The following is a 10785-nucleotide window of genomic DNA, read 5'->3' on the forward strand; positions in this document are numbered from 1 at the left end:
TAATTAGAATCTTTTTCTTCATAATAGGAGCCCCACTTTTTTAGGAAGCGAATGAAAATGGGGTGGCGCTGGAAATAGCCCCACCCGCTTAGGGAAAAATCTAACCATTTGTGTGAAACTTTAAAACTAAAAAAGTCTTTTACCATAAAATAAATTTTAGAAAGTTTTTCATTAAATTTGGGAGCTGAAACTCAAATTATAAAATCTATAGAACCGTTCAGCTTACAAATTTCCTAAAAAATTTCAGGGGGTGCAGCTCTATTTTTAAGGAAGCTGGCTTCCATGGGACCCCAGCCTTATTTAGTTTCAGTTTTGATTTTTCGTTCCTTAATTGACGTTTTCTTGCAATTCTTAATAATTTGTTCTCTGTCTCTGTGTTTCGTTCCTTTCATTGTCCTCATTCCACCATTTCCATAGGGAAACACAGCCAAATGCAGCTGTCGAGTGATATTTGGGGTAAACTTCTGGAACTCACCAACCTACTTTAACTTTTAAGGATTTTATGCACAGGCATTATATTTTATTGTAGTACTGCGACGACTGGAAAAGTTTTGATAATGTTTTCTTTGATTTTAGCTCTAATATTACCAGTGAGTTGCAAGGTTTTTGACTCCCATTATGATGGATTATTGTTATTGTGAAATGTGAATACATAAACTTTAAAATTTATGGTAATATTTTCACCAATTATCTGTCCATATTTTATTTATTAAATGTCCCTATTCAAATTTTTAGTTTCTATTCTCCACACATCTTTTATTTTGGGCATCGGTTTTTGAAACCCAGATGCGTAGTTCTTCATACTTCCCAAAATTCAATAAATGGGTATCTTGAATTTCTGTGCAGTTTTTGTCATCCTGATTTCCGTTTTCTTTTTTTATTTCAAGCAGTTTTCCAAAGAGTCTCTCTGCTAGAGTTTGGTAGGTAATGCTGAAAGATAAAATCCAACTTAAGCCCTAAATGACTCACAGTTTTACACAATAGCTTATCGACAGTGCCGATATGTGTGCCTTGAAATTCAAGTTCTGCAAAAAAAATGGACTCCTGGATACGACAACCAGAAAGCAGAATGTTCAGATAGTTTGTTGGAATATTGATACAATATTTTTCATCTTAATGTGGTGGTCTTCTAATGAGTATTGCCTTCTCCACAATGGGCTAGATTTCTTTTTCCATATGATTACCTCCGCTAGTTTTGATTATAAGTGTGAGTTTCTTCTTCTATAGTACCTCATTTGCATTTGGTTGACTTTTCTTCCCGTTAACACTATCTCTCTTGTATTTGGCTTGAGTTTATCTTTTTATGGGTTGGGTTTTTCTTGTGAAAATAAATCTCTCTCTACATTTGGCTAGATGGTTTGGACTTTTCGTGAGCCAAATTTGGTAAGACGGGTCATTCAGTTTTGTCTGGTAAAACCTTTTCCAAGTCTTCCAATGCGATCAGTTTTGTTTGGTAAAATTGATTCTTTCTGTCAATGTCCCATTTGTAGAATCCACTAAAACATCTTTGGTATAACTGTGTAGAAAACCCAACGAGCTGTATAGTTTTTTCAAGTATTCATGCCTCAGGATTCTCATGTTGATTCTTCCAATATATCTCCTATGAAGCCTTCAATAGGCTGCACTAAGTACCCACCTTCAAATGCCAGTTTTGTATGTGACTGACATTGTTCATGTCTATGGAGCTACCATTTTCATACAATCTCACACCCATATATCAGCTCACGCTTTGGATTTCTTGAAAAGTATTAACAAAAGTCTCAATTTCTTGACAAATTTTGTCATAGATCTTGATTAAGTTAAACTCTTTTAAGATTTTAGAGCCAATTTTTAAAGGATGGCTCATAACATTCACCTTAGCTTGTCAACCCTAGCTTGTTCCTCTATATTCACTTGGTTTATATTGGGGACATTCACTGCGTAAAGTTCCCTAGGCTAATCTCACATGTACTATACAGATTTGTTGAAAGCTGAAAAAGGTTTGAAACAGTATTCTCTTTATCATGTGGGGTCAGCAAGTAGTTTTTTTAATAGAAAGACATTTGCATTTGTAGTTGGTAATCACACCGTTCTTAAAAAAAACTCAAAAAGTAATTAAATTTTGTTAAGTTTTTGAATGTCACAATATAGTCCCTTGCTATAACATTACAAAATACAAAACTTATCTGGGTTTCTGTCATTTATGTGGCTCAATTAAGGAACTTGGCATAGATAGGTAGGCTACGTGATTTTGTGCCATTTTGTACATTAAGAGCTAAGTCTGTTTGCCATATTTGGATTGGCAATGTTTAACATTCCTTGGATTCAGGGATTGATCTTAGACAATGGTTAGAACAGTTATTGGCAATGTTTAACATTCCTTGGATTCAGGGATTGATCTTAGACAATGGTTAGAACAGTTATTGGCATTAGTTTTGAAAAAAAATTGTGACCCCAACATGGGATCCATAGAAGATTCTAATTTGATAGCAGGCTTACCATGTCCTTATGATTACAGTCATAAAATTATTAAGATTTAGGTGTACTGATTTACTCACTGCAATTTGAACTTCAGATCTTTTAATGAAATAGAACATGAGATTTTCAATGTTCATACAATAGAGTAACAAAGCTTCTGGGTAAAACTGTTTACATTCAATTTTAATGAGATTTTCACCATCTAAAAATCCATGAAGCTTGGAGATACATAGCTTGTGTGTCCCTATTTATTTTAGTTCTTGTAATTGTGTATGAGACTGGTATCAGTTGATACAAATAAACATTAATACTAACACCATTAGAACATCTAGATGAATCACTTCTAACATTTGTTGCTGTCAGCACCATCTTAAAAGATATTGTCAAAAGCCTACCCATATCATTCCTATAGCTCGTATTGTAGAAATTCAACTTCTGCCTTAGCTAATGTAAATTGTGCCATAGATGTGATGCTCATTTTCTCACTAATTTGTGAAATTTTGATGATAAAATCTAGCTCTATCCAGATTAGAAATGATGGTGCACATTTTAAATCAATTCAATAGGCTAATAGCATGAAATTGATATGCTGGAATAATATAAAAACCAATCCTCCATCTAATGTTCCATTATTAGTACTCAATGAACTTTCTTTGTTTTTAATCCATTTCCTTAGCTGATTTTGTAGGCTATGTGATTTTGTGCCATTTAGCACATTAAGAGCTGAGTCAGTTTTTCATATTTGGATTGGAAACGTTTAACATTCCTGGGCTTCAGGGATTGATCTCAGACAATGGTTAGAACACTTATGTGTCTTACTTTTGAAAAGATTTTGTGATAGTGACATAAAGGGGATCCATGGAAGAGCTTAATTGATAGCAGGCCTACCTCGTGCTTATGGTTGCACAGTCATAAGATTTTAAAGATTTAGGTCTGCTGATTTTCTCATTATAATTTGAACTTTGGATCTTTTAATATCAGAATTTCACTGTTCATACAATAGAGTAACAAAGCTTCTTGGATAAAACTATTTACATTTAATTTTTATGAGATTTTAACAATCTCCAAAATGCATGAAACTTGGAGATACATAGGTTGTATGCCCCTTTGAGTTGGAGTTCTTGTGATTGTCTATGAAGCTGGTACTAGGTTGATGTAGATAAAGATTAACACCATTAGAATATCTTGATAAACTCCATCTTGAAATCTATTGTCCAAGAGAAATTTGATAGGAAAAAGAAGGAAAAAGGAGGCTTGTCGATTAATTGACCATTCCATTGTCAATTAAGTGACTATATCAATATCTCGATTCTGGACAACATTAGTCATCTGGTAGGGCCTGCACTTAATTATCACTTTGGTCAAGGATGGATTCATCTTGGGAAGGCCGTCTTAAGATCTACTTTCTTTTTTTCGAAGACATTTTTTGAAATCTCTCTAAAGCTCTTAGTACAGAAAAGAAATGTAGTCAATAAATCAAACCACTTTATTATCATGGCTCTTTGAATGAAAATATTGAAAATGGAGTAGCAGAAATACAAAATTAAACTAAATTTGACATGAAAAGAAGGCTGGTCATATAATTTTCACTTTGATCAAGAATGGACTCAAACTGGGAAGGTCCGCTTAAGATCTGCTTTCTTTTTCTCAAATACATTGTTAGAAATCTCATTAAGCTCTATATCAAACCACTTAGTTATCATGGCCTTATGGATGAATATATTTAAAATGTTGTAGTAGAAATGGAATATTAAATTAAATTCAACAAGAAAAGAAGGTTGCTCATATAATTGAACATAGTCACCATACCATTGTTGATTAAGTTATTGTATCAATATCTTGAGTCTTGACAACATTAGTTGTCCAGTAGGACCCGCACTTAATTTTCATTTAAGGATGAACTCAGATTGGGAAGGCCAACTTAAGATCTGCTTTTTCCTTTGAAGACATTATTTGAAATCTTTCTAAAGCACTCACCATAAGAAAGAACTATAGTCTCTAAATGAGACCACAATTAAACCATGGCCCATATGAATGAAAATATTGAAACTAGATTAGTGGAGACAAAAGTAAACCAAGCACTTGAGGGACAGTTATTCTTGCTTCCACAATCTTTTAGCTACTTTAAATGTACCTTGATTCAGCTTTGTCAGGTAGTTTTGGTTTCAACTTTGTCACGTAGTTTTGGGTTCCTAAATATCTATTGGCTGGGTTCTACAGGCAAGTTACAGAATATTACTGTACAAAAGTTTGCAGTAGTCGACAAAGAATTGAAACATTTTCGCTTCTACAGTCTTCTAGCTAGTTTAGGTAGTTTTCCATTCAGCTTCACATGTAATTATGGGTTCAGCTCTGTCGTGTAGTTTCTCTTGGGAGGCATCTACAGCCATGTAAGGTCTAGGTAAGTTACCAAATTACTGCACAAAATTTTGCATTAGTCGACATGTAACTCAAAACTTTTTGCATACTTATAAGGTAGAGTTGATTACTTGATGGCACATCATGGCATAGTTTGGATCTGGACTCACCCACATTAGAATTTTTTTTGTCTTACTGCTTGTATGATTGTATACAATTTGGAGCCTTTTTTGTTGGACATTTTAATCACAATTCACAAACCCTCAAACAACTATGTAAACAATTATTTTCTGTATCCTCCATCATGTATGCAGCATTTAGAATCAAGAGAAACATTTAGTAAATCTTGCCCTAGGTTTTAGTGTATTTCACTTTAACCTCTCCATCACATCTACTACCCCATATTCTAAATTCACATGCTTTTTGGGTAGCAAGAAATATATTAATCTTATGTGCATTTGTGTTTCTGGAAAGATTGTTTGCAGATTTTTGACATCAACATTTTAGATCATACTCCATGATCCATCATCAAGATGAGAGAGTGTAAGAATGTAAGATCGTCTGTAGATTTTTGACATCAACATTTCAGATCATACTCCATGATCCATCATCAAGATGAGAGTGTAAGAATGTAAGATGATGGATCATGGAGTATGATCCGAAATGTTGATGTCAAAAACTTGTACATAATCTTTCCAGAAACACAATTGTACATTTCATGGATTGTGGAAATCTCCTATCTACAATATTAATTTTATGTTAATATTCTTCTCCTCTGCAACTGTTTATTCTGCTATATATTGTTTGAATTTGTAGTTTCTATCCACTCTCTTAGTGGAGTCCAGCTCTGCAGAGCTATAAGATGCAAGCACGAAGTTGAGTATGAAGTATGATGCCTTAAGTTGAGAATAAAGTATCTGTGGCTATGAAAGACCCAGAGCTCAGACAGGTGCATAGTTTCATTTATGTTTCCCCTATTTTCATCAATTTAAATAGTTCAAATGGTTCCAAAAATAATGTCAGAGCACTAAATGTTTTTGCAGAAACCTATTTACCATATTGAAGACACTTTCCATTAGAAAATAGTTTAAATGGTTCCACTAATAATGTCAGAGCAGATATGTTTTGCAGAAACATATTTATTGTATCGAAGACACTTTTCATTACTGTATGCCTAGAAATCAAAAGCATGCCAGACTTGGAGACTACAAATCAGATAGCCTGATGTCCTATATCCAATACTGATCTACCATTTATTGTTCAAACCTTTTGCAGAGTACAATCAGATGGCCTGATGTCATCAAACTATCAAAAGGTCCATTTCTACTTCCATTCCTGAAATTAATTTTATGATTGCTTCAATTAGATAAAAATTAAGTAGTGGAATAGAATCGATTCTTATATTTCATCATATTTAACTCTGATTAAAATATCTATACACCACCTTGCATGCTACATATACCTTTCATGCTCCTCTGTGATGTTAAATAGACAACCCAAAAAGTACAGGGATGGATGTAGGCAAATCTAAAATTACAAAATTTCTGCTATTGAAAATAACAACACACAGTCCATTGACCTTCCAGCTACATGCATCCTAGAGAGAGGCAAACACTATTTCACTAGTTAGCATTGTATTAGGTAAGAGTTAGTCCCATCTGTTGTGTGCATAGTGGAGTATATCCATAACTAGCTAGACTTGCGAGAATAGAATTGACACACCAACAAGAGTTTACTTTTCGGAAAGGTTGAAACGTTGTCCACGCTCCTAGAGGACACATTTTTCATTGTTAATTTTCTTTTTCTTTTTTGAAAAACATGGAAAAGCCATTGAAATTTATTGAAATAAAGAAAGAAATTACAAAAAGTAAGGGTCCAAATAAATAAAGGGCCTTAAGACAACACCTAAAAGGATAGAGAAGCAACAGTCTCATCTCAACATTTTGTTCACCTCTTGATAAGCCCGTTTGTGCAAGTGAGGATGGGTTGTGAGATAAGCCAGAGACGATTTTATTAACAATTTACAATTTTTTGGTTAGGCCTTGAAGATACATTACATTCCTTGGAATTAGTTTTACACAGTGAGTTCAATGCAAAAAAAATTGGGATTGAACTATGAAAATTTTAATGCAGTACATTGTGAATTTGTTTGAACTTTGCATATAGTGTTTCATAGTTCTAAAAATATCTGTACTCCATAGACCTTGTGATTTGAATCATCACCAAATAGTTTTTTCATTTGACACAAGTAAATATCTACATGGAGTCATATGTAATGAGCCTCTTGAATTAATATACAAAAGGTTTTGATCACTTAGTGTTTGTCAACTCTGTTGCAAATAGCTTCAAATTTGGCTCCTCCATTTGTTGCACTTGTGTATGGATTTGTGAGGCTTACTTATGCAAGATCTACTGCTTTTATTGCAACAGTGATATTTTAAATTTCCTATTCTTTGAAGAACATTGTCAATGCTTTCTAGGTTGTCTTTCTTGAGGTGTTTATTCCAACATACAAAGTAATGAGAGTTTTTGACTTCACTCTTATGTCCTTCATCAACTCCTCCTGCAATAATAATCCAACTATAGCTTGGACATTAGATTTGGAGACTACGTTGTGTGCCCATTACCCAGTCATCAGAGTTATAACATTACCGTCCTTTGAAATCAGAAGAACGATTACAGCCGACTGGTTCAATAGATCTTTGTTTTTGATGTAAGATTCCTCATTAGTCATTCTTAAATGAGAGAGTCTTCTTGATGGGTATAACCTTTTTGCCATGAAAATTTGATACAATGCATCTAGAGCATTATGTGACCAATGCCCAGAGAGAGCACTCATAAAATTAACCTTCTCTGAGATTGGCAGGACAATTACAACTAAATGCTTCAACAAGAATTTGAAGTTGTATCATGATGCACGATTCTTCATCAGCCATTCTTAGATGACTAGAAATAGTCTTTCTTAGAATGAAACATCTTGTCACTTGTGCGTATAATGGACTGCATTGTTGGGGGTTGATCCTACATTTACAATTAAATTTGAATTTGTTGTGTTAGTTGACAAACATAAGCGTTAATTATTAAGTTATATTAATCTTGTTAAATGGTTGCTTCAAAAGTTTATTTAAAAATTTGAGTTGATGATGGAGAGGTGTCTCCAAGTTAGCAGAGTAGATATTCTAAAAAACTTCTATTATTTGTGACTTCTCATCCACTCAACAACAGCCAAGCAAATAATCTTCTTGCTATGATGTAAAAAGGAAGAGCTTAACCTAAATGATATGTATCACCTTATTTTATTTTGTAGGAAAAATATATGCATAAAAGAAAGGGACACCATCCTCTCCAACAGGAAGTTGAGAGAAGTAAGTGATGCTCTTGAAGAGCTAGCCAATTCAGAGAACTAGATTTTTAATCTCCAAACAAAATGAAACTCCCTATCCAACTTATTTCCTTCACTAGAAATGCTTGTTTTATTAAGTTTTAATGTTCCCATGGAAGATCTGGAATAGTCTCAAGAAAAATATGGTTGGTATTTTAGTTAAGAATTTTAAAAAAATATTTACTTTTTAAGATGCCCTAACTTGCAGCAACTACTGTAAAACAGGAAGTCATAGTGGAGCTTCTTCCTTGTCAATAGTGGTGTTTTTATTTGTAGAGAATTATTTACAAACATTAAAAAGAAAAATTGTCTCTTGTTGATCGCTAAATTATGTTTCAATCTCCTTTGCACTTTTTAATAGAGGGATGTTATGGTGTGACTTGAAGCGGCAATGAACCAGACAAAGAATGGTAAAAAAGGCCAACTTCATAGTTTTGTGTTTTAATAGGCAACCAGGCCTTCTTTCAACTAAATTGGAATTGGTGTCTTTCTTCAAGATATCATCTGTAGAGAAGGGCTGAGTATATCAATTTATATACTTTCTTTTCCTATGACTGATTCTTCCTGTATTCTAAATAATGATTTCACCTAAGCATTTTCTATGCATCATTTCATTAGAAGGTTTATTAATGTTAGGTGCAAAATTTGAAATGTGCAGGGTTCATTTGACTTGGAAGAAATAATATGAAATCAAAGTCTTGAAAGTACTATCATTTAAAAGACATCTATATTTTATTGTAAAACTATGTGTATGCATCAATGCTTAAATTTCTTGTAAGCATTGTTGAACATTTATAATTAATAGAGCATATTATCTTTTAGGAGAGGTATTAATACCTCTCCCAAACTCTTTGAGGATGGCTATGGACATCCTTTAAGAGGTCTTTCATGTTATCTTTAGTATTGTTACTTTTTAGTTTTTTTCATGTTTAAATCTACTTTAGTTCAATAGTTTTATTAATCAAATATGTATCTTTAATTAATCTTGGGCGAAGGGTATACTATTTTGTTTTTAAAGTTTCTAGTGATATGTGGTTGAATTGTATACTAGCTTATATATATTATATATATATAAAATAAGCCCAAAGATATCTTTCTTGAAGCACCTATTTTCATAATCCCATAATTTTCATCATCGCATCTTTATGCGAGCTAAGAGGCGTGAGGAAATGATTCGAGACTTGATCTGCCTCATTTTTACTTCCATTTCTTCTCTGTAATTTTCACAATTTTAATTATAATTATATTTAGTCTATTTCTATTTTATTTTTCTGATATGTAAATGAACATCAATTTTTTTCAAAATGAAAAATGTTTACATTGAAAATTGTTGTCATTCTAGAAAGCCTCTTGGCTTAATTATTGTTTGAAGGCTACAAACAACTTAATAATTGCATATAAACAACTAATATAACACTATATGAAAATTATTTAGCTCTATCTTCTATGTTATATATATGTATATTATTTTGTTTTTAAAGTTTCTAGTGATATGTGGTTGAATTGTATGAGGTTGCAAACAACTTAATAATTGCATATAAACAACTACTATAAAATTATATATATATATATATATATAAGCTAGTTTACATCTATGCATTATGAATGGATGTATGTATGTGTGTATGGATGCATGTATGGATGGATGGTTGTATGTATGTGCATGTGGTATATATACATGTATGAAGAATGAATATGCATGCTTGGATATGCATTGATAGATGTTCGTATAGATGGATGGGTATGGATGAATGCATATACGTGGTATATATGCATATATGTATATGGATGAATGTATGGATGCATATAAGTATAGATGTATGAATTTATATAATGTATAAGTATGGATGTATGCGTGGATGGATGCATGCATAAGTATGAATAGATGTATGTATGTGAATGAATGAATGAATGCATGTGTGTGTGTGTGTGTGGATGAAAGAATCTATATGCATGCTTGGATATGCATGGATAGATGTGCATATAGATGAATGGGTATGGATGAATGCATGTATGGGGTATATATGAATCTATGTATGCATAAGTATGAATAGATGTATGTATGTGTATGAATGATTGTATATATAAGTATGAATGTATGCATGCATAAACATGGATAGATGTATGTATGTGTATATGTGTGTATGGATAAATGCATGCACACACATACACACACATATATGTCTAAATGTGTGTGTGTGTGTGTGTGTGAGAGAGAGAGAGAGAGAGAGAGAGAGAGAGAGAGAGAGAGAGAGAGAATGAAGAATGAATATGCATGCTTGGATATGCATGGATAAATGTATGTATAGATGGATGAGTATGGATGAATACATGTATGTGGTATATATGCATCTATTCATATGAATGCATGCATAAGTATGAATGAATGCGTGTATGGATGAATGAATGTATGTGTGGATGCATGCATGCATAAACATAGATAGATGTATGCATGTGTATGAATGAATGTATGTATGTATGTTTGGGGTATGTGTGTGTGTATGAATGAATGCATGCATGTGTATGTATGGATCAGTGTGTGTATGCCTGCATAAATGAACCATGCATATATGTATGCATGGATGAAT

The 10785-nt window shown here is 33.0% G+C and overlaps 1 long non-coding RNA gene across 1 annotated transcript; it reads left to right on the forward strand.

The window, feature by feature from the left end:
• The first annotated feature begins 217 nt into the window (after positions 1-217).
• LOC149552903 (uncharacterized) lies at positions 218-9180 on the forward strand. Its single transcript, XR_016352982.1, has 4 exons — positions 218-456; positions 6091-6130; positions 8559-8607; positions 8856-9180. It is a non-coding gene; the product is annotated as an uncharacterized LOC149552903 (long non-coding RNA).
• The last annotated feature ends 1605 nt before the right edge of the window (positions 9181-10785 follow it).

The sequence above is a fragment of the Cupressus sempervirens genome, chromosome 6 (genome assembly GCF_028749045.1).
Source record: "Cupressus sempervirens isolate cs-2001-9-10 chromosome 6, ASM2874904v1, whole genome shotgun sequence".
NCBI classification, from domain to species: Eukaryota; Viridiplantae; Streptophyta; class Pinopsida; order Cupressales; family Cupressaceae; genus Cupressus; species Cupressus sempervirens.